The 25,589-nt window shown below is 39.4% G+C and overlaps 1 protein-coding gene across 6 annotated transcripts in view; it reads right to left on the bottom strand.

Moving 5' to 3' along the window:
• The window catches only part of PEX2 (peroxisomal biogenesis factor 2), a 95,286-nt gene that overhangs the window by 8,144 nt on the left and 61,553 nt on the right, over positions 1 to 25,589 (bottom strand). For 3 of the 6 annotated variants that reach the window (XR_007126632.1, XR_007126633.1, XR_007126631.1), the window contains one exon: positions 1,983 to 2,080. The exons of 1 other annotated variant lie outside the window; for it this stretch is intronic. The gene's annotated coding sequence lies outside the window, so the exon portion shown is untranslated. Of the gene's footprint in view, positions 1 to 1,982; positions 2,081 to 17,668; positions 17,786 to 23,842; positions 24,698 to 25,589 lie in introns of those variants that run through there. 2 more of the 6 variants (XR_007126636.1, XR_007126634.1) reach the window with 2 other exon arrangements.

Genomic DNA, 25,589 nt, shown 5'->3' with positions numbered 1-25,589 from the left:
GTTGCACGCAGAGCTAGTTAACTACAGTTCTCATCAAGGGCATCACTGCACCAATAAACTCTAATAAGCTCACCTCATGAAACTCTCTGGACCAGGAACCCAAAGAGAAAGAACTCAGAAGCGTGCCTTCTGGCAAACTCACCAGTAAGGTAGCTCTCGCTGCCTTATGAAAGGGACAGACAAGAGAGAATTCCCGATGAATAGTCTAGACAAGGGTGATGAGAGATATAGAATGTTATTCTAGTGGAAGAGCCATGGAAATAAAATGGCTATTAATTCCCCTCCAGAGAGGAGAATATTCTATATTCTCAGAGAGTAGTGTTTGAGATATCACTGCCTTCTGCAACTCACCAGTCATGGCATAGTGTCTAATGGTCAGCCTGGGTGAGGCAAATCCCCTGGGGTAAATAAACAATAGCTTATCAGGGAGTCTTAACTTTACCTTAAGAAACTACAATACCTCCTATGAAATATTCTTTCTTTGTGTCCCCTTCTAGAACCTCTTTGGGCAATTACACTTTTACACGTAAAAGACTCTGAATTGAGACACAATATTAACGAAATTAACTCTGAAGTCCTGCCTAAAAAAATCTATTTTTGAATCATTCCCATCTCTAAATTTGCCCAGCCCCATTACATTATATAATTAGTTCACCTGAGACTGTGCAATGGTAAATCCAAATGTATTCTGAATAACAGAACATTATTATACCAAAATGTCTCCAATTTTAGCATAAATGCCCTTATAGATTACCAGGAAGAAATTATCAAAAATTAAATTTATTGTCTTTTCTACATAAATCAAAGATTAGCAAAATTTAAACAAATCAAAAGAAAATATGGTTAGCCACCTCAAGTTCAAGAAAAATTTATCGAATTCCAAAAAGTATCCCTATCACCAAATATTCACAGTCTAGTCATTCATAGCCAAAGACAGCTCACTCTAGTACCTGAGTAGAGCTGCGGTTTCTTTACTACTCCCATCTTGGGCTGCCTTCTTACCTGAATAAAATTCCTGTAAGCCTCAGAATTCGACTTACTTCTACATCAGAATTATCAGTCAGGACAGAAGCCTCTCCACATTAGTTCCATTAAAATGTTATTTATTATATGGAATTAGAAACTTATACAATAACAATTTCTAGAGCTGCAGGAGAAAATCAAAAGACCATTTCCAGGAAATCTAGAAATGTGACTCATGGGAAAGTCACAAAGCAAAGCCAAGTAGGTAATTCTCAGAAGAACTCCCAGAAGCCATGGGAAGCCACCACTGTTGTTCTGAGCTTCCTGCTTTCAACAGCTTGTCTTCTACCTTTCACTTCACATCCAAAGTGAAGGGTCTAAAGACTATCCCAGCACTTGTCCTATATTCAGACAAGTTTGAAGCACAAGCAAATGGCCAACCCTTGGAGGCCTTTATGCAAGTAAAATATCTTACTAGATGTGAGTACTGGGTAGAAATCTAGACCTTGTGACAGCTATCAGGAGAAACTCAATAGGATTCCATGGCTTCATTGCCAATAAGTCCAATACGAATATATGGAATTTGTAGCTTATGAACATGAAGTCAGCTGTGAGGGCTCTCCCATTCTGAGTTCTATGCAGATATTTACCCTACTAGAGAATAAAGGCACCTATGCACTGTGTCCTCTGAGAAAGTAGCACTTACAATATCACTCTTTTGCTGCAAAGTTTAGAAATTTTCTGTCTTTGCTGAGTCATCTTTCTTTCCTATCATATTTAAATTCCCATTTTGTATCACCTTGTGGCCTCTTTGCATTCAGTACCCCTTTGCTGAACACATTGTGTCTTCTGTCCTAATCACACAGGCTCCTTTCGAGGTTTTTGTTTTGTTTTGTTTTGCTTTTTTGACATGTTTTTTAGAGCAGTTTTTGGTTTACAACAACATTGAGAGGATGGTACAGAGATTTCCCAACCCCTCCTCACACAAGCATAGCCTCCCCATTGTTAATATCACTCACCAGAATCCTTTTTCCCCCAAGGATGAACCAGCATTGACACATCATAGTCAGCAAAAATCCACTGTTTCCCTTAGGATTCACTCCTGGTGCTGTACATTCTATGAATTAGGACAAAAGAATAATAACATATACAGTATCCATCATTTCAGTATCATAGATAGCGTTTTTACTGCCCTGTCCATCCTATTTTATGAGTTAGTATCATTACTCCTACTGATACCAAAAGGAAGGCTTGTGAATCTACCTCCTTGATTTCATTTGTTTTGCCTGGACAATCACCTCCAGCAGATGGCTGAACAAAACTGATGTTGGAGTTTTGAGAAGCATGTCCCTCAATGCTTAGGCAGGCCCAATACTTCTGCCATGCATCCTTCCCTGACTCCTGGATTTTCCTGACTTTAAAAAAAAAAAAAAAAGAAAGAAAGAAAGAAAAGAAAAAAAAAAGTGCAAGCTTTTGGCAGACTTGCAGTTTACCGAATTCACACTTCCTACAGGACACACTAGAGGTTGTGGAGCAAGGCTCAATCCCCAGGAGCAGAAAATGTCAGAAAAGAAAAGTGGCAGATCCAGCAAAGAGAAGGAGCTTTTCAGGTGGTGGGAAAAGAAAGGGACACGTTTAAGCGAATTGTGAAAACAAAACAGTCTCCCTGGAATGAACTCGGAGATAAAGAGAACAGAAGAGACATGTCCCTGCACTCCAGAAAAGTTAAGGCAGGAGGAAATATTATTGTTGACATTAAAGTTTCTGACTTATTCGAGACTCGATGAGATGAAGAGCTGAGGAAAATCCCGGAGTCGGGGAAGGATGCGTGGCGCAAGGTGAAGCACCCGGATTTAGCGGTCCTTACAGAGGGGATCGGAGAGAAAATTTTAGTCGTCACTTATCAGAAATGGTAGCTGGGATTCAAAGAAAAGTGTCAGGAGAAGGGTGGCAGGATTTCCAGACGCTCACTCGAATGATTCTCCTCGAAGGAGCCTGGGTCCCAGAAAACCTGGGAGAGGCCTATCCTTAAAGCTGCAAATATTCACTTCTCAGGGCTTGAATCAGCGATTATCGAGCTAGTAGGTATACAACAGAAGGCTAGAGGACCGCGTTTAAGGCATCAGTCCGCACATCCGAACGGGCTCCAGCGATTGTCGGTGCTATTCTCTGTCTTCGGAGGTAGAATGCCTGGGAAGGATAGAGGTAAGACAAGGTGCAGGGAAGATAACACCTCTTGCTACGTATCATGAGCAGATCTTTGAATTTTATCATCTGAGTTTATTTAATATTTACAATAATCTCACAAGGGACGAATGTTACTAATCCGATTTTATATCTAAAGAAACTGAGGCACAGGATTTAAATGATTTACCCAAAAGTATATTTTGGTATACAAAGTAACTAAACTTCAAAGTCATGGGGTTTAGTCCCAGAATCCAGACTCAGACACTATGATTTCTTCTAACTTGTGTTCAAGTTCAGTGCCACGTTGGAGGTCCTCTGATGAGAGAATGCATCCTGGGTGGGGTCATTTGATGTGGGGATGGAGTGGATGAAGTAGACACATTTGTTTGAAAGGTGTATGCTTTTGCAATGGCCACAGTCGCCAAACTGTGGAAAGAACCAAGATGCTTTTCCACAGATGAATGGATAAAGAAGATATGGTCCATATATACAATGGAGTATTATGCCTCCATCAGAAAGGATGAATACCTGGGCACCTGGGTGGCTCAGTGGGTTAAGCCTCTGCCTTCCGCTCAGGTCATGATCTCAGGGTCCTGGGATCGAGTCCCACATCGGGCTCTCTGCTCGGCAGAGAGCCTGCTTCCTCCTCTCTCTCTCTCTCTCTCTGCCTACTTGTGATCTCTCTGTCAAATAAATAAATAAAATCTTAAAAAAAAAAAAAGAAAGGATGAATACCCAACTTTTGTATCAACATGGAGGGGACTGGAGGAGATTATGCTGAGTGAAATAAGTCAAGCACAGAGAGTCAATTATCATATGGTTTCACTTACTTGTGGAGCATAAGGAATAACATGGAAGACATTGGGAGATGCGGAGGAGAAGTGTGCCCTCCCTATTTGCCCAGACTGACTTCCAAAGTCTATTTTTCCTGTTTATGTGGAGCTACCCTTTTCCATAAGAACTTAGGGAAAATCTCTCTCTTCCCCTTCATTAAACTTTCTTTTTTTCTCTTTTATTCTCCCAATGATCATGTTCTAATAGTTTTTAAAGCAATCCAGTTCTTCCTTGTTACCCTAACAAACATGGTTCCTGAGGACAGGGCATTCCTGACACAGACCTTTATTTCCCTTCTTAACTTAGGGTTTGAATAAATGCCATTTATATCTCCACCTCAAGCAAAGCTGATCCGTCCCTTATTTAACAAGGGCTCCTCTACTGGGTGCTTTTCATTGATGCAATCACTAGCCCTCTGAGTCTGGGTCCAGTCCCTTGAAGGCAATGGGTTGGGCAGAGCTCTTTGGAGGCAAACCACATGAATACGTGTTTTGAACGTTTCATATTTCCACCCCTGACACTAAATGAAGATGGGGAAAAAGATTGACTCAGATTCGTACTGTACCTGCTATGAAGCTCTGTTGCTCAAACAGAATCTAACTGCTTCTGAAACGTAACATCCTAGTTTGAAGGCCTTGATGAAAACAAAAACAAAAAAATCAAAAAACCACAATGAAGTTAAAATCCTTCCACACAAGTGGTACCTAGAGAGTCTGCCCAGTGATATCTGACAAAAAGAATCTCTTTTTCTATGATCTGCTCATTCTTTTCTGGGCCTCACCAATATTAGGGCAAGTTGGCCCTGTGGGATTCATGGGCAGCAGCAGTGACACACGCAGTCAAACTGGATGGCTTACTGGGGTCTGTCCCCACTAGTAACTGGTTACACCACTGGACAAAAACAGCCACATATATGCTGCCTCGGTGTGCCAAGGTACAACGCTACAAGACCTAAACCTATCAAATGCTAAGTAATTAAGTCTCCTAGCTGTCCCATCAGAAGTAAAGATTAACACATGTCATTTTGGTCCCTAAATATCTGTCCCTGTGTCCATCTCTCAAGGTTAATAGACTGTGTATCACTACTTTCTTCTCTTGAAACTATAATTTCGATAAATAATGTTCTGTAACCATTGGACACAGATGAAGATCAAAATATTAGCTTCTTACTGATAAAAACCTGAGCTAAAGGATACAGCTTAGGTGTGCATTTTCCTAATTCTTCACTCTCTATACTTTGTCCCTTGCTAACAGTGAGCAAGGCCACCCTATGACACCCCTGGAAAAGCCTCCTGACCTAAGAAGCTTAGCATGTACAGAGAACAGACCAGAACATGGACTTTCCATGGGCAGGCAGCTTCAAAGACAGAAGCTGGAATTGCCTTGTATTCTTCCAACCCGTCAGGCAGAAAATCCTATAAGAAGGCATAAGTCAGCTTGGGAGCAGGACAGTCCAAAGGTTTGAGTCTCTAAGAAGTTCCCTCGTGGGAGCATGAGGCCAGAAGAACACTTCAGACTTGGCTGTTAAAAATTGCATTAATATTAAAGAACGAAGAAGCTGGGTAGAGAATTGTTCACCAAATCACAAGAATGTTTCTGATATTCTGCCCCAGTAATTAATTGTAAACAATGTGGCAAAAGGCAGAGTAGACATTCGTTTGGACAGCAATATTTGTAGTATGGAAAATAAGTCACAATGGCCATCTAGAGCTAACATTGATTTGTATTTTTGACCACCCAAGGCATATCTTACTTTATAAACTATAATATTTTTAATTCAAGTTGGAAAATAGACCCTGGGGATTTTTAACAATAGCTTTCCTACATATTTTAGTAAGAGTGCAATTCATATGTAACATTTTTGAGATTCTTCTTGAAAGTGCTTTGAAAACATAATATTGTACAGAAGTATGATATTGTTTTCTGTAAAATTAGAGCTTTATACAGCGGATTTTGTTCTAATAAATTGTATTTATCTCAAAAGGTAGATGAATGGGCACCTGCAGTTTAGAAATAGTGATTTTGGAGTGCCTGATCTGCTTGTGAAGTTTTGACTGAACTTGATTAGGTTGATGGGATTCACTTTTTTTTTTTTTTAATTGTTGGAACACAAATGGAACCCGTGCTTTTTTGAAATAAGTAAGAAGCATCAATAATCCCAACTACCTAACTCAATTACTATTTTCATGTTTGTATTTTCCTTTCTAGACTCCCTCTATTACATTCTTTCTCAAGAAAATAAATTAGTCTTATGTACCTTTTCTCTAAGAGTACTTCTCAGCTGAAACCACTGTAAAAATCCGTATTTGAGTTATACACCAGCTAATTTCAAAATGTTTTCTACCACATAAGGCTGATAGGATCATATATGGCTGGTGTGTTTCTTTTTCAATACACTTCTCTCCATTCAGGCTTTCAATAAAATTCTCTCCATTCAGGCTGTCTCCTGAATTACTCGGGCTCCTTAGGGACCTCAAATGCTACTTGTGATTAATGTCCATTTGGAGCTCTTCCCATACCATCTCTTTCATCTTCATGGGAGAGTACTTGAAAAGGTACATAAACATCCCTACTGTGTAGGAGTCATTCTCCAAAATACCATTATCTGGCATTGAGCTTTGCAATTAAAACACTTAGGTCAGGGGTGCCTGGGTGGCTCAGTGGATTAAGCCGCTGCCTTCGGCTCAGGTCATGATCTCAGGGTCCTGGGATCGAGTCCCGAATCGGGCTCTCTGCTCAGCAGGGTGCCTGCTTCCCTCTCTCTCTCTCTCTCTCTCTCTCTGCCTGCCTCTCTGTCTACTTGTGATCTCTCTCTGTCAAATAAATAAATAAAATCTTTAAAAAAAAAACAGGTCAAAACATCATGCTTAATTTCATTTGTGCCATATAATTATTCTTTAATAAGTAAAACTAACTTTAACTTGAGGATTTCCTTTAAGTCATATATTGGGTAGATAAAATGGATCCAAATTTTCAATCACCTTTATGTGCCCAGACCAGATTACTTTCTCCTGGGGCCTTTCATATAAGACTAGTGACAAACAAGATGATCTTGTTAAAAGGGACTGGGGTCTGGTCAAATGCACATATGAGTTCAAAATGAAAATATCTAAAATATATCTTCTAGGTTGCCTGTTGTTATCAAAGTAATCTCAGAGGTATCTGTAAATCAAATAATGATGAGGGGCAGAGGGAAAAAGAGAGAGGTGGAGAGTGGTGGGTGAGTGTGGGAGAAAGAGAAAAAGAATGACAGACAGTTTTCTACTTTTGGGTTAGCAGGTTAGTGGTGCTACTCTCTCAAGAGCCCAGAAAAAACTCTTTTCCTTAGGTAAGGGAGTTGGCAAAACAGCTCCTCTGTAAATTCTATGCTCATACTCTGACCGGTCCCACATTAGTCTTACCATTCTGTACAGTGGTTGACGAATGCTGCTGTGCTGTTCTACCTGACCCGCTGTTGGAATAAATTATCATCACGGTCCTGTTAGCAGGCCCAGGACAAGATAGTGCTATGACAGGTATAATACAGGAGTAATGTAGACCCAGGTGTAAATAATTAAAGTTGTAATTCAAACACAGCTTACTGGTGACATCATTTGTCAATGTCACTAGAATCCTTCAATAAAATTACAGCTTTATATGTAGAATTTAGATGTACACTGTTCATTGCAATACATGAAGAATGTTTCCATTAAATGTAGGTGTTGGATACATTAACATCCAGGGACAGGACTCGATTTGAATAAATGAGCCACTATTCTCTTTTCTTCTTCCACCAAAGTGAACCATATATTGCTTACTTCTAGACTCAATGAACATAACCTTAGTTTAAAAATGATTGTCTTCTTTTGGGAGGGCAGTTCAGAGAAGAAAAAGCAAGGTTAGAACAGGTGAAGAGGCCAAGTGGTGGGCACAGATGAGTTAGTGAATCGAAAAATAAAAGCTGATGTCAAGTTGCTACTATATATCAGAAACTACCTTTAGTTGTATCGTATTTTTGTCAAGATTTACATCTTACTGGAATGGGGAAAATGTCAAAGGAGAACTTGGCTTTCTTTAACAAATACTGTAAGGAGAGTAAATTAAAAGAATGTAAGATAAATAATTTCAAAATATGATAGCCTTGGTATCATGCACAATAAGAAAAAAAAAGAGGAAAAAATTAAAAAAAAATTCTTCTAAATAGAGTTGAAGGGTAGGGTCTATGCTTGCCAGTTTTTATTAAGCTTTGTAAATCTGAACTGCCCATCCATAGGTTGTTTCAGTAGAAACTGATCTTGAAAAAGTACAAAAGTCATCCACACTCTTTCAATCTATATTCCGATCTCTTCATTTATCCCTCTGCCTCTTGTCTTCCCCAAAAGAGTATCCTAGGCCTATCTCATGCAGAAAGAAACCATATATGTTTATGGGGATTTAATAAGACGACATTACACTAGTGTGAAGTATCTACTACTGTCTCAATTTTTCTGGAGGACAATTCCTTCCCTTCTCAGAAAGTTTACTTTTAAAGATCTATCCCAGAGCTAAGGTATCCACGAATGTTGGTCACTTCCAGAATTCTTTATGAAAAGAAAATTTGAGCACAATGTAAATGGTTGATGATAAGAAGTTGGTTCTTTAGGTTATGACAAACCTATCCAGAGCCCTAAACGATTGTGCCGTAAATGCACAGAAATATCTAATGACCTGAGAAAATCTTTGTAATGTGCTAAGTGATGAAAAGAAGGTTAAGAATAGTTTGTACGGTATGATCTCACCTTAGTCTGTTTGGGCCACTACAGCAAAATGCCATTGACTGGCTGGCTCAAGCAACAAACATTTATTTGTCATAGTTCTGGGAGCAGGGAAGTCCAAGAACAAGGCATGACCAGATTCAGTATCTGATGAAGAACTGCTTCCCTGTTCATGGACAGCTGTCTTCTTGTTGTGCCCTCACATGGCAGAAGGCTGAGAGAGTCTTGGGGTGTCTTTTATAAGAGCACTAATCCCATTCATGAGGACTCCACCCTCATGACCTAATCAACCCCCAAAGGACCAACCTCCTAACACCATCTCACTGGGGATTATTTTTCAATGTATGAATGGGGGGGGGCGTGGACAAACAGATTTCAATTCTGCAAAAGAAGCTACATACTTTATATACAATTTTAGATACATAGAAAGGGCTTTGAAAAAACTGTCCTTAAATTTAGGGATTATGAGTAATTATCTAATCACAGTAGCTTCATGAACAGTGTGCTCTGTGCCAGGCTCTCTTTCAAGAGCTTCACACGGACTATTTAATTTAATGGAATTCTTCAACCAACCAGGAAGATAGGCTTTATTGCCCCACTTAGAAGATAAAATCAAGGGGTGCCTGGGTGGCTCAGTGGGTTAAAGCCTCTGCCTTCGGCTCAGATCATGATCTCAGGGTCCTGGGATCGAGCCCCACGTCGGGCTCTCTGCTGAGCGGGGAGCTTGTTTCCTCCTCTCTCTCTCTCTCTCTGCCTGCCTCTCTGCCTGCTTGTGATCTCTCTGTGTGTCAAATAAATAAAATCTTAAAAAAAAAAAGAAGATAAAATCAAGCACACAGAAATTCAGAGGTCTACTCAAACTAACAGTGGTAGACATGGGATAGAACCTTAGCACTCTGTGCTGAGAACACACTTTTAATTACTATATTATAGCAACATCCCAACATTTATCCATTCAGGTTTTATACCCTTGTCCAAATTTTTCAGGATAAATATGCATTATTTACTGGAAAACTATCTAATCAAATCTCATTATTAAAATCATACTTAAAAATCAGACTAGATATTGTAAAGGAAAAGAGAGAAGTTCATAAGTAATATAGAATAATATTTCCACTTCAAGAAATAGATGTTCTGAAATCAAATTGATGGATTGGAGTTTCCTTAAATTTCCTTCTGAGTTTGAATAAAGCCATGCAACCGATGAAATAATAAATGACAACATTTCTGCCTTCCTAATTACCTTTTTATTTTTAAATTTTTTATATAGATGATCAACCCACCCAAGAAACATGATATTTCCATGAAATGACTGTGTCTGTGCTTGATTGCTGTCTTCCCCCTTGATTTTCCCTTCCCAAAGAAGCCTATACACATCATGGAGCCACATGACAACATGTTCTCCTTATAAAGAAGGAGAGAACAGAGTACAGAAAATGACACCATTGTAGAATTAAGCTTATCATCCTTCTTTCAAAAAGAACTGGTCATAATTTGCTTTGTCGGAGCGATCTGTCCCTTGTTACAGATTTATATTGCTCTGTGGGACTGTGTTAGAAAAACATTATTATTATTAGCAGTAGTAATACTTGGCAACAAGTCAGCACATTTCATCAAAGACTCCAAGAGCTTAGCCATCAATCAAACGTGCCTTGGTGTGCTCCTGGGAGGAGGTGGTATTATTTCTGTTTGGAACAGAGGTTAAGTGACTTGCCCAAGGCCTTGAAGCTAGTGAGTTTCAGAGTTGGGAATTAAACCCTGGAGACTTGACACCCAGCATCCCACTCTCTTTCCTGGAGCACATGCCCTCCACCTGTCTGAAAGATGTAGGGATAAAGAAAGCATCTAATAGAAAAATGTCCTGCTCCCCAGCATGTGTTCTTATACTCAAGCTTTTCTGGCATTAAATTAGAAAAGCACAAGTAATTTCCCCCAGAACTTGAACTGGTAGTTTTCAGTTTGGGCCCTTCTTCCATTCATTCCTTCATCAAATATTTGTTTAGGGCTACCATGTGTTAGCAATAATTCGGTTTGTGAGCAAAACAGCCATGACCTGCAGGGAGTTTGCAGTCTAACAGGAAAGAAACACTAATAAACAGACTATGGGGGGACGCTTGGGTGGCTCAGTTGGTTAAGCAGCTGCCTTCGGCTCAGGTCATGATCCCAGCGTCCTGGGATCGAGTCCCACATTGGGCTCCTTGTTCTGTGGGGAGCCTGCTTCTCCCTCTGCCTCTGCCTGCCACTCTGTCTGCCTGTGCTCGCTCTCTCTCTCTCTCTCTCTCTCTGACAAATAAATAAATAAAATCTTAAAAAAAAAAAGATAAACAGACTATGGGGATACTGTGTGATGTTGCTTACCATTTGCTGCTGTGTCATGGTCCACATTTGGAATCTGGATTCTTTAGCCATGTATTAAGGATTTTAAGGATGCAGCATCTGTATCACAGCAATCTAAAGTCATATACAGTATCTATCTATCCAACCTCAAATGTGGTATATTAATTTTAAATAAAGTATAAATAGGTGATAATCACTCTCTATCATTTTTTGGAAGTTACTAAGAGAGTTTAGAATTAAGGACACCTGGGTGGCTCAGTCAGTTAAGTGTCTGTCTTCTGCTCAGGTCATGATCTTAGGGTCCTAGGATCGAGTCCCACATTGGGCGCCTCACTCAGCGGGAAGTCTGCCTCTCCTTCTCCAGCTCCCCCTGCTTGTGCTCTCTCTCTCTCTCTGTCTCTCTCTGACAAATAAATAAACAAAATCATTAAAAAAAAAAAAAAGGAAATTTTAGAATTAGAACATGACTCCCAAAGGGCAAAACTATTTTTTTGCTATCCCCCTTTGCTGTAATAAAAAATAACTATTAGATTTAAAAACCTATTATTGGATTTGAGTTTCAAAACTTCCAGAAGTAGCAGTAGCATGCAGTGTTCCTGGTTCTCATTGCAGGGATGGTTTCATGGGTTCATACATTTGTCAAAATTCAACAAATTTTGCACTTACCATGTTCACATGTATTGTATTGGATACGAAATTCATCTTAAAGTTTATTGAAAAATATGATGTAAATGTAACATTCAGGAGATAAATTTTTTTGAATTAATAACTGAAGTGGATTTCTTTTATTTTTGTTTTTTATTAAGCTTTAAATTTTAATTCCAGTATAGTTAAGATACAGGGTTATATTAGTTTGAGGCGTACAAATATAGTGATTCAACACTTCCCTACAAAACCCTGTGCTCATTACAAATGTCCAATGTCCTCCTTGATCTCCATCACCTGTTTAACCCATCCCACCCCCCACCCCCCACATCCCTTCTGGTAACCATCAATTTGTTCTCTATAGTTAAGAATCTGTTTCTTGGTTTGCCTCTCTTTCTCTGTGTCTCCGTATATGTCTTTCTCTGACTGACTTATATTGCTTAGCATAATACTCTCTAGCTCCATCCACATCATTGTAAATGGCAAGATTTCACTCCTTTATATGGCTGACTAATATTCCATTATATATTATATATATATATATAATATATTATATATATATATATCACATCTTCTTTATCCATTCATCTGAACCTAATTTCTAATATTAAAATAACACTAGAACACTTTCTGCCATAAGATGAATAAAGAGTTAATAAGATGAAGATTGACTTTGTCCTCTGCCCTGTTCCTGATCTCAAAGAAGGAAGAGGAATGGGCTAAAGTTGTTGTTGTTGTTTTTTAATCTTTTTATATCGTCTTCTGTGTGTGGTATGAAAGAGGAAAAATCTCATGATGACATGTGGAACTTTTCAGTTCAGTGTACTGGTCTACACTATAATTTGCACCATCTGTATTCTTTTTTTTTTTTTAAAGATTTTATTTATTTATTTGACAGAGAGAGATCACAAGTAGACGGAGAGGCAGGCAGAGAGAGAGAGAGAGAGAGGGAAGCAGGCTCCCCGCTGAGCAGAGAGCCCGATGTGGGACTCGATCCCAGGACCCTGAGATCATGAGCTGAGCCGAAGGCAGCGGCTTAACCCACTGAGCCACCCAGGCGCCCCTGCACCATCTGTATTCTTATACTTTATTTTGTCATAACAGATAAACCCCAAACTATTTTTATTAACCTTTGTTTTAGGAATCCCATTATTTTACATGACTACACTCCATATATTTTTTTTTAATTTTTACTAGGCTCTCTTTTATCACTCTGGAGTAAAATTAATCTTTTTAAAAATTTTTATTTATTTATTTGACAGACAGAGATCACAAGTAGGCAGAGAGGCAGGCAGAGAGGGGGGAGGGGGAAGCAGACTCCCTGCTGAGCAGACAGCCTGATGTGGGGCTCGATCCCAGGTCCCTGGGATCATGACCTGAGCCAAAGGCAGAGGCTTTAGCCCACCGAGCCACCCAGGCACCCCTGGAATAAAATTAATCTTTAGTCAATTTAGTGTTTCTTTTTCCTCCGGTGTCATGAATCCTAAATTCTGGGAAAGTTCTTTACATAATTGCCAGAGAATGGAGAAGGGTAACTGCTGGAGGCCGATGATATGTCCTCATTCCTGCTGTCTTTCTTTGCTCTTGTTGCCTGGTCCTTTATTTGTGACTGCACGATTCCTTCCGCTCTTGCACCCGGCTGCAGCCTTGCACTCCTCCCCTGGCATGGGAAACCTTGTAGGACTACCTGCAGACTTTACAGTCTCTAAGATATTCTTCGACCACGGTGGAATTATTCTACTATTCTCATAATGCTAAGTAGCCGGTAAATGATGTGAAGCTATTTTGAGTCCATAGGCTTAGACTGATGTGGCAAATTAAATACATGTAGCAGCAAGAGGGGTAAAGAGGTAGCAGAAGCAGGTGGATTGTGGGGACCATGATGACCTGGAGAACAAATTGTCCTTTTGGAGAAGGAGGGTGTTTTCCATTCTGTTGAAATACTTCTATGTGCAAATGTGGACTGATGTTCACAGATTTTCTGAGTTTTCAAGAAAGTAGACAGAACATTTTAATGTGAAACTTGCCAGCCATAGGCCATAACTAGCCTGTGGGTGGTCATAATTGTTTTTTATTGCTGTTGTAAGAAATTATCACAAACTCAGTGGCATAAAATAGTATGAATATATTATTTCACAGTTGAGTAACTGAAAAGTCTGCCATAACTCACCAGGCTAAAACCAATGTGTTGAAAGGCTATGTTCTTTCTTGAAAACTCTCAGTGATTCTGTTCCCTTGCTTTTTTCCAGCTTCTTGAGGTCATCCACCTGCCTTGGCTCATGGCCCCCTTCCTCTACCTTCAAAGCTAGCAAAGTCATACCTCTCTGGCCCTTCTTTATTGTCATAGCTCTCTCTAACTACAGTTGGGAGAGGCTTTCCCCATTTAAAGACTCATTGATTAAACTGGACTATGTGGATAATCTGGGATAATCTCCTCATCTCAAGGCCTTTAATCAAAGCTAAATTTCCCGGATGCCTGGGTGGCTCAGTCAATTAAGTATCTGCCTTTGGCTCAGGTTTTGATCTCAGGGTCCTGGGATCAAGCCCCACATTGGGCTCTCTGCTCTTGCTCTCTCTCTCAAATAAATAAACAAAATCTTTTTTTTTTTAAAGGATTTTATTTATTTATTTGACAGAGAGAGATCACAAGTAGGCAGAGAGGCAGGCAGAGAGAGAGGGGGAAGCAGGCTCCCCGCTGAGCAGAGAGCCCGATGTGGGGCTCGATCCCAGGACCCTGAGACCATGACCTGAGCCGAAGGCAGAGGCTTAATCCATTGAGCCACCCAGGTGCCCCAATAAACAAAATCTTAAAATAAAAAATAAAAAATAAGTTTCTTTTTGCCATGTAAATTAACATATTGACAGATTCCAGGGATTAGGATTGTAGTGCTGGGGGAAGGGGTCATTATTCTGTCCACCATGGGCGCCAGTTGTGACCTCTGACCTAAATAGTCTATGACATCTTCTCTACTTTGGGATTCTTTTTACTCCCTAGAAAAAGGCTATGGGCTTCTTAGGCTTTTTAGTTTTCCTGGTCCTACCAAGTTGCTGTCACTCCTGGACAAGTGAAGATATGTATGGAGCACTTTTGAAGGCTCAGGCTCCCCAGTCCTGGGGCCTACAGGTGCCTAATGTTTCCTTGCTGACTCTCTCATACCAGGAGGGCCTCTGGTCTTGGGGAGCAGGGCAAAAGTCTTACTCTGGCTTCATCTGAGTGCCTTAAGTCCCGAGTGAATTTAGGCTAGGCTTTGGCAAGCTTATTTCGAAGAAAGTCACAGTTTGTTTTTGACTGAATGCTGTGGATGTTATAGGGTAGCAGGGTTTGGCTGCCCTAATGAAAAGAATATCATCAAGCAACAGAAAATACTGAGGGGATGGACTAATTAAAATGCCATTATTTAGTAAAGACTTTTATTTGCCTCTATTCCCTTTAAAAGTGAGATTTGTACATGTGTGTTCAATAATAAGTAGACAACATTTAATTATTAAGGTTGAGATTAAGAAAACAATTAGCAAATATGTGTCCTGAAGGTCCTTTGTTTTAATTATAAAAGCTTAGTTTGTGTTCAATTTTCTTGAATAAAATGGTTAATTACCACGAGTCAATAATAATACATGAAATTTATTTTCCCATAATTTATGCTATTATGTTAACCTTAACTTCTCATAGAAAATTCCTTAATTCCTTAGAACAGGTCAATTTTAAATAAATTAATATTATTAATAAATTAAATAAATTAATATTATTTCCTTATTTCCTTTTAATATTGGAAGCTCTATTTGTAATACTTTCCAATTTCCAATTTGCTGAAAGTCAATATTACTACTAACGCTACCTTTAGGATGGTTAGTGATTAGAGAACAAGATCCAATATTTTATTTCAATTGCAGTTACTTATGAGTGTGTGAATAAAACATTCGACCTCATTAATAATTAAAGAGGCAAATTAGAACAAGGGCATATCATTTTTCACTTGTTTGATAAAGAGTTTTCAAAAGATAATAAAATCCCAATTGTCTATTGGGACAATAGATTATTGGGACAATAAATTAGGAAATTATTTATTTTGGATGTCATTTTGATAATAAATATTATAAAAGTTTTAAAGTTCATGTATTGGTTAGACTGTCAGGTAGGTCCTCAAACACATAACAGCTCAAACACCGTGGAGATTTATTTCTTGTACGTGTAACAGTGTTGAGTCAGTGACCATGTGAGTAGAGCACTTCTCTACACAGTCCTGCCAGCATCCAGGCTGACAGAAACCTCACCTTTATTTTTCTTATTTTTAATTTTGTTTAAAGATTTATTTTATTTATTGAGGGGGAGGGGCAGAGGGAAAGAGTATCCTAAGCAAACTCCCTGCTGACGCGGGGCTGGATCCTAGGACTCTATTCAGGACCTGAGCCGAAATCAAGAGTCAGACACTCAACCAACTGAGCCACCCAGGTGCCCGTCACCAAATTTAAATACAGGGCTTCCAACCTGTCCCAAGGAACACTGTCACTCCAAAGAACTGAAAAGGAAAAAATATGTATGGAGAAGTACATGTAAGAGGTTGTGAGAGTCACTGTTTCTCTGATAGACGAACTGAAGCTCATTCTCGTGATCACGTACAAGTGCAGTGTAGACATGGAAATGTAACCTGGTTATGCCCAAGACGAAGAGGAGAAGACGGATTTTGGTGAGCAGGTCAAATTCGCTACTATATTATGTATAATGTTTGATCCAACATTGCTACATTTATCCTAAGAAAACGCAAGGTTCGATCTATGAACTACAAAGTTGCTTATTCAAGCAATGTTTATAATGGGGAACAACTGGATACTATTTGAATGTTCAGCAGTAGAGAGTGTACAGATTAAAAATTCAGGATGACATATAAATCATCGGGAAGAATGGAATATTGTACAAGAACAACTAGAGCATCAAACAGTGCTATGGATAGATATTGGACTATGCCCACAGAAAGCTGTCTGTGGTATACCATTAATTTCAACAACCAGATTATGAATCGTATGTAGTGTTTGAGCTAGTTTTTGTAGCAACATAGACTCATGCGTGAAAAGCACACTGGAGTAATAGTCACCAAGCTTATCACAGTAGTTACCTGTGATAAGCGCAATAGGCACTTCGATTTCCTTTGCTTGTGTATTTGTTGCTTCTTCTTTTTATTTTTCCAAAATTACCTTGTATTTATTTTGTGGCCTTCTAGATTAACAATTAATGTTGGTCTTCCTGTAGAAACATCTAAGCACATTACTTTCATTTGTTTTGCATGGGTTACACAGATGACCTAACCTGAAAACCGAACCTATAGCTGGTTACCTGTTTGCTCCCAGGTGCTCTGCTTGTGAGCACTACCTCAGGCCATGCGGGCAATGTTTGCTGGTGATGGCATACGTCACCAGGCTGTTTTGCTGGCACAGTAGCTGAAAGTACTTCAGAACTGTTCTTTTAACTTGGGGTAACTTGTTCATTCGATCAAAAGCAGAGTGTGTCTTCCGTGAGTACCCAAACTGATTGGACTTCTCTTGGATCATGGAGAGCACACCCCTTCCTGGTTTTCCAGTGATGTGTTGTGCAACGCGACGGAACAGAAACAGGGGCACACTGAGAATGCTGCTTATTGTGAAAGAAAGGGACACACCTCACGGTGACCTTGGGCTTTCTTCCAAGGATCCACATGCTTTCTTAACTGCAGAACGTAACTAATTTTCCAGTAAATTCTCAATTAAATGTTTGTTCGTTTAGTATAGAAGTGCCCTAGCTTTTTTTTTTTTTTTTTAAGATTTTATTTATTTGACAGACAGAGATCACAAGTAGGCAGAGAGGCAGGCAGAGAGAGAGGAGGAAGCAGGCTCCCCGCTGAGCAGATAGCCCGATGTGGGGCTTCATCCCAGGACCCTGAGATCATGACCTGAGCTGAAGGCAGAGGCTTAACCCACTGAGCCACCCAGGTGCCCCAAAGTGCCCCAGCTTTTAATGTTCTTGATCAGCATGGTTGTTTGTCCAGAAGTCTCTTTGGTAAATCAGAGGAGAATCCTTGTTTAATGTTTTCAATTTCTTCCTTGGAAAAACTGCTCTGGAGCACAAAATATATATTTATAACTGAAAACATTAGCAATTTAAAAATTATAAACCTTGGAGAGCAATAGTTTAAACAGCCACTGAGGATCTATTAACATTAATCATTATCCTATCTGCAAAGAACAGTTCCCTACGAAGTTAAAAAGATCAGCAAAGATCAGCAAATCGGGCTTTGGTGGGGTGGTGCTCCACAGTAAGTCTCCCTGAGGCTTGATAGGGTCTCCATGTTGCACACTGCTCAAGAGTTCATGACCAAGGAACTGTATCAGGGCAGAGATCCAGACTTTATTCACTTCAGCGTGCTGTGCACCCTTTGGTGAGGTTGTGTCTGCCCAAGCCCTTGAAGGAGAACTATCCTTTGTAGCACACAGGCTCTGTTTGGTTTTTGTTGTCCTGGGTGTTATTTAAGTGTGAAGCTGCAAAACACTTTATTAAGCTTTTTTCACAGTTAGAATCAAAAGATTTCTCAGTACAGCATTGAAGGTTGGGATGAACACGAGCCACTTATTGACCTGGCCTGGGTGTTTGCTCATTTAATTATTCATCATCCATCCATCTATTCATTCACCACATATGTACTGGTTTCTGATGTATGCCAGTCATCATACTAAACCCGAGAGATGCAAAAGTGAACCTAAGGGACCCTACCTTTGAGTAATTTACAATCCGGTGGGGGCATCTTTGGGGAAATGATAATTAACAGGGAACAGAAGCATGAACAAGGCACACTATGAGAAACTGCTTGATTCCCAGGGTCTAGAGGACAGGAAAATTTCTCTGGGGTCAAGCACTGAGCATCATCGTAACTGAGTTCTAAGGTTTTGGGAGCATAGTTGTAAGGAAATGCCCATGTTTAAACATTCTCTAACTAATGTCCCTGGTTTCCTTTCAACCTTTTACTCCCAAGATCCTCACCTCTGTTTTATTTAGCTTGAAACTCAGCTAGTGAGCTTTCATGTGAGTCCCTAGCTCACCCAGGCACTGAGTCAACTCTAACGTGGCACTATCAGAATAGATGAAAAGAAGATTGTAGAGTGCAGAGTATCACGAGTGTTCTGATGATATTCCAGTATTTGCATTAAGGGAGCATAAATATTTTTAATCAGGATTCAGAAATTCCTTTGTGCCCAGACTGATTTTTATAGGAATACCCAAAGAGATTTGGTAAAAGTATCGTACAGGATCAGTGGAAGAAGATGGATTGATCTTGGCTGGAAAGAGTTGAAATAAAAACTACAAGTTAACATAGGTCATGTATTTCTGGGCTTTTTTTTTTCTTTTTGTAGGTATGTATGATTCTATAAAATCGAATTTGATGAACTCTTTTTAAAGTGACTTCTAGAGAACAACATTCATTCTTGTGCAAAATAGAAAGGATCCATTTTTTCTCTCCCTTAGACAGGAGTGTAACAAGTAAAACAGAATGCCAAAATATTCTAGTTAAAATGCACGATGTCAGAAATGGAACTTCATTGCTATTATGCTAGAGCAGCATGGTACCTAAGAACAATGGAACTGGAATGAACTCTTCCGAGCGCAGTCTGCTTTTTTGAGCATGGCGTTTTTCTTAGCACTAATTTCTCTGATTGATAGCAATACCGACAGTGGGAAGGAGTTTATGGGTATTGTTAATGACAAGAAATGGAAGCTTTTAGGTATTTCTGTTTGTGACTTTCAAACTCATATGGTTTGAGGACCTTTACTAAGATGAAATTCATAGAACTTAGAATGGAAATCTAATATGCTCCATTACACCCGGATGCAAAGGCAGTCTTACAACATTTCTGAGGCTAAATGGGAGGCAGTTTATCAACTGCAAGTGTGACAAAGATGAGACACCATCATGAACATTTCTTGCTCCCCCCTTTGTCTGTGACTGGTTACCCAGACAAAGTTCTCCCTGATGTTAGTGGTGCTGGGTCAGTATTAAACACTGCACTCAATCTGATGCTAGGCAAATGAGATTATTGTTACAAACAGACAGAAATGAAGGCTTCTGGGTGGCACAGTCAGTTAAGCAGCTCCTTTGGCCAGGTCATGATCCCAGGGTCCTGGGGATCGAGCCCCACATCGGTGGGGGTGGTCCCTGCTCAGCAGGGAGTCTGCTTCTCCCTCTCCCTCTGGCCTCTCCTCATGCTCTCTCTCTCTTTCATGTGCATTCTCTCTCTCTCAAATAAATAAATAAAATATTTAAAAAAAACAGACAGAAATGATGTACTTAAATTCTAGGAAATCACATTAACATTACCATAAGTGGAAAATCAAACTGTCAATGTCTTAGAGGAGTAGAGAAGAAAAAACAAAACAAAACAAAACAAAAACAAAACAAAACAAAAACAACAACCAACAAAAAAAAAAGCTATTTATACCAGACACATCATAAAATTAAGTTACCTCACATAAAATATGAGTTACTTGAGTCCCAAGAGAAAACCATTAAATATAGGCATATACAAAGATGGTTTTGACTACAACAGAAATGAAATGAACTCAGGATCCCTGTAGGTCATCACAGAAAAGTATAGTTGCTAAACAGACCCCCATAATGGCAGAGCAGCCCATTTCTGAGAAGTCAAGGACTCTTCACTGCAGAAAATCTGGTGACAAAGGGAGGGAATAAGGAGATGGGAGAGGAACACCTGTGCTAAGTAAGCATCATTTCCCATTGCCTAAGTCCAATTCTGATTACTTCAGCCTTTGGAGAAAGCTCCAAGTCCAAGAATTTGATAAGGAAATAGATTGAAAAATTAAAAGTGCATGTGAACTATTTACAGGCTTGCTAGCCCAGAGAAATAGGATGGGAAGCAGACAGCTTCAGTGGCAAGTTCAAAATTGGCTATAAATCTTTAACAGGATGTCTAAGGCTCATGTTGAGCATGGCATACTAGGATCAACTTTAGAACTAAGAGGATATATATATATATATATACTGATATATATATATATATCAGTAGTTCTCTCTCATTGTTGAGAAAAATTGCAACAGGGAGTTGACACCCATGGAAAAGGCCTATTACTGGGGAAAAACATTGTTGATATTCTCTGCTTTGTTACTGTAAAGTGTTTAAACTATTAGCTGCTTTGCTAAAGTAAAGAGGGTTATGTTCCAAACACACAAATGGGGTCAGAGGAGAGAGCTCATATATGTGCTCTTTCTTTAGTCTCAGGCTGGTCCTTTAGCCTTTGTCCATTTCATCTTTCTACATAGCTCATTGGAAAACCATCCAACCTCCCTCAACAGAATTGCTAATAGCCTAGGGATACTCATGCCATCTCAAGAGGTCACCTGATACTGGAAGACAGAGCAAGTGTCCGTACACTTGCAAGAGCGATCAGGCAATGCTGGAGGTGCTGGTCTTAATGCTAGGGGCATTGTCTTATTGGCCCTGGGCATTCTGCACTCTATTCTCGTGTGCTTGCAGCAGCACGTTTTGAAATGGTATGGCAGTTCCCCTACTAAGTTGTTATCAAATGTTGGAAGTTCTTTCTACATGTAAATTTGTTCTGAGATTCAGCTGAGCCAGTTACATTTTATCTATGTTTTCACTCATTGATACATATTTTGAGAACAAACACTATAGTGGGCAGTGGGTTTGATAAGAGATTAGAAGAGAAAATATTTGCCCAATCTTCAAGGACGCAACCATCTAATAGAAGAAGCAGATAAAGAAATAACATTTCCGTGTAATGTGATCAGAGCTGTAAAGGGTCATGTGAAGTGTTTTCAGAGTACAAAGGATGGGAGTAGCAGACTTGATCTCAAGAAGTTGGAGGAAGGTGCACAGAGGAAGCTGCAGGACATTGAAACTGGGTTTGAAGAGCGAGGTAGACAGAGTTCAGTCTGTGGGAGCCATGTGAGGGATGCTCTTATGCGAAGTTACAGGAAGAGCAAGGATCCAGAGCAATGAAAAAACAGGCTACCTACAATAATTCAGATTTTTAACGTGGAAAAAGAGAGTGATAAAGAAGAGGTTGGAAGGATATGATAGTCCTTACCTTAAATGCACTTTGAACACAATTCTAATGCCAGGTCTCAGCCTGTTAGCTCATCATGGAATCAATTCAATGACTCACCTTCCCAAGACTGCACTCTTGCAGTTGTATTATTTCCTCTGAACGTAATTGTTTTATCTTTCGTCTGGATAATCTATCAACATATATAAATGTACCACCATTTACTCTCTAAATAAAAATTCTTTCTTAATGTTAGGGCTTTCTCTACTCATCCCTTTGAGCTACTCTCTGTATCTGTCCATAGTTAAACTTTACAGATATTTCTCAAAATTACTTCTTTTATAAATATTTTAACCTTTACCAGTTGTGACAGTTACTTTTATGTGTCAAATTGACTGGATCACAGCGTGTTGGTCAAACATCATTCTGGTTGTGCCCATGAGGTTTGTGGATGAGATTAACATTTGGGAGGACAAACTGTGTAAAGCTGATTTCCCTTCCCTATGTGGGTGGGCCTCATCTAATCAGGTAAAGGCCTGAACAGAACAAAAAGCCTGACTCTCCTGTAAGTAAGAAAAAATTCCTCCTGCCTGACTGCCTTTGAACAGGGGCATCAGCTTTTTCCTGACTTCGCATTCTAAGAAACATCAGTTCTTCTGGGGTCTCAAGCCTTCTGCCTGTTAGACTAGAACAACATCCTGGTATCTCCCAGGTCTCCAGCTTGCCAACTCACCCTAAATATCTAGAGACAAGTCAGCCCCCATAATCATGTGAATCAGTTCTGATTGGTTCTGTTTCTCTATACAACCCTGACTTATATATAAGCTAATACTCTCTGAGTCTGTTTCTTCATCTTTATGATGGAGTTAACAATATTACCTACCATTGGATTTATTACAAGAAAGTGTTACTAAAATGTTTATGTGTGTAATATATGTATTATAGCGCTAAATCTGGTGAAAATAATTGCAAGCTTTTACTACTCTTTGTATTTTCTGTCTACATTACTGTTTGGGTTTCTTTGTTTTATGATCATTATATCTCTCAGGTGTGCCTCCACATCTTTTAGGATCACTTTTTCCCCTCTTTTTTCCAGTTATATCTAAGCAAACAGTTTAGCAATGTGCAACACAGCAGCACCTTGCCTCATCTGTACCACGTATCACTCTCCTTTTATTAGATTGATGGAGGTATAATGGACATACAACAAACTGAACATGTTTAAAGTATAAAGTTTGGTAACTTTTTATTTTTAAAGACTTTATTTATTTGACACAGAGAGAGAGAGAGAGAAAGCACACAAGAAGCAGAGGGAGAGGGTGAAGCAGACTCCTGGCAGAGTGGGGAGCCCAATGTGGGACTTGATTTCAGGACCCCTAGATCATGACCTAAGCCAATGGCAGATACTTAACCAACTGAGTCACCCAGGCATCCTCAAAGGTTGTTTTAAAAGAAGTCCAAGAGAATTTCCTGACAAATATGAGGTATCCATAGCAGCGAGCAGCCTGTGGTATGCCACAGGATTGCAGAAGCTGAGGAGTGTATTCTATGCATCAAACTGGAGGAAAGGAACCATCCGATGTCAAATGTTACCACTTCTGTGAGATATTCTACATGGAGATGATTCCTGAGGAACAAGTGAAAGGAAGAGCCAATCTGAAGTGACTATCATTACACTGAATGCAAGGGACTGAACACTTTCCCTTGAAGACTGAGAATAAGGAACTATTCAACTTTATACGGGAAGTCCTAACCAGTGCTGTGAGACAAGAAAAAATAAAGGAAAGTACCTTCAATAGACAATCCCAGTGAACAACCCAAATGCTTATTACCTTGTTAATGGACAATGAAATTTGTCATGTTCGTACACTGGAATACTATTCAACAATAGAAAGTGGGGAAAGTACTGATACATTGATGAAATACAAAAGCAGTTTCTTTTTTTTATTTTTTAAAAGATTTTTATTTATTTTATTTGAGAGAGAGAGAGCACAAGGGGGTGGGGCAGCAGAAGGAGAGGGAGAAGCAGCCTCCCCGCTGAGCAGAGAGCCCCACATGGGGCTGGATCCCAGGGCCCTGGGATCATGACCTGAGCCGAAGGCAGACAGTTAACCAACTGGGCCCACAAAAGCATTTTGTAAATTAAAGAGGCCAAACACTAAAGGCCAGATACTGTATGGTTATATTTATATGACATTCTGTAAAACACAAAACTAAAAGGAGATTAATCAGTTCAGTTGCAGGATGGGAGTACAGGAGAGATTTGAGTAGGAAGGGACCGAAAGGAACTTCTGGAGGTGATGGAAAATTTGTCTTGATTGAGGTGGTAGTTACATGTCTGCATGGTTGGGAATTTTTCTCAAGAAATTCAATAAATTTCATTTAAAAAGTTAATTGTGCCAAGATTGTAATAGACATACGTAAAATGGGTGGGGAAAAACATAGACAGGGGAAATATAAACTGCAATAAGGCGATGGAATGCTCTGAGATAAATACAGGGTATCTACTGTCCTATGTGACATTTAGCATCAAGTGGCCAAATAATAAAATATTTGAGCTTTTGAGGCTGAATAGGACGTTGGATTATGTTACATAAAAGCATCATTACACCCATGTTTCTGTGCACATGACTCTACCCTCCCTGAAAGCAAAGATTTGATCCCGTTCATCATATTTTCTGTTGTGCTTAGCACTGTGTTTGGAAATCCACTGGCACACCGTAACTGTTTCTCGACGGATTGAACATCTTGTGCGGAATCAGTTTTAAGTTTTAATCAGTTTTATTTTCACGAAAATAAAAATGGAATTTAAAATTTGTAGATTTCCACATCAGGAGAGTAACATAAAAGTAACAGCCAATGACTAAAAAGTGTTCGGATGGGAAAACAGAGGTAAATCTGAAGCAAAGAGAGTTATCAATAATAAGCAGTGGCAGGAATTTTGCGGAGGGAACTGCAAAAACAAAAACAAGACCATGTCTCAGTAATGAAAAGTAATCTGGAAGATTTCCAATTAAGTCTTAGAAAACCTAGAGATACTAATAAGTGCCCCGTACAAGCAGCTCCTAGACTCGTGTAGGAGAGGAGTGTGGAACACATACAAGAGTTTCAGCCAAACTGAAAGACAAAAAGAGGCAAGAAACATAGACTGCCCAGGAGGAGATCTTTCTCTTTTTCTAGCTTACCTGGGTAAGAAGTTTTATTGCTTAGGGAAGAATATGAAATTATTACCTGAACTAAATTAGATGCCATTATACTTTATTTGTATTTAATTTTGCCTCCTTATATTAAATTCAACTCCTTTTTTGCTCCTTTTATAAAGTCCCAATGATAGTTACTCCAAGTTCAGGTACCGATATAATAGGATGTAGGGTCTTGAGTCATCTCACCTGACACTGAACCAGGCTGGCATCACAAGGCAGAGAAAAACAAGTAAGTAGGACTACTTTGGGGGCTATCACAGTAGTCAGATTTATTTCAGACTGGAAGGAGATTTATCTAAGACCAAAGGTTTTACCTGTGGTTCAAGAATCTAGGTTGGACTCCATGTCCACCACTTTCTTACCAATATTTTTAACTTCCTTGCTCAATATTTCTTTGGCAAATTTTATTCAGATCTGGATTAACTTAATGTGTTATTTTATTCTAATAGTATCCCCAAAGAGATGTTATTTATCTCTCATTTTCTTTCACCCCTCCACAGATTCTTAAGGTCCAGCTACATAAGAATGTAAACACTTTGCAATTCCCTCTGCAAATCATAAATAATGATTCATATGATGAAAATCATGTTCAACCAGTCTCCCCAGCAAAGGCAGATTTGCACACTTCCTCCTGGAAGTGTG

Source organism: Lutra lutra, chromosome 4 (assembly GCF_902655055.1).
Source record: "Lutra lutra chromosome 4, mLutLut1.2, whole genome shotgun sequence".
Taxonomy (NCBI): Eukaryota; Metazoa; Chordata; class Mammalia; order Carnivora; family Mustelidae; genus Lutra; species Lutra lutra.
This window is presented reverse-complemented; position numbering and strand designations above follow the sequence as displayed.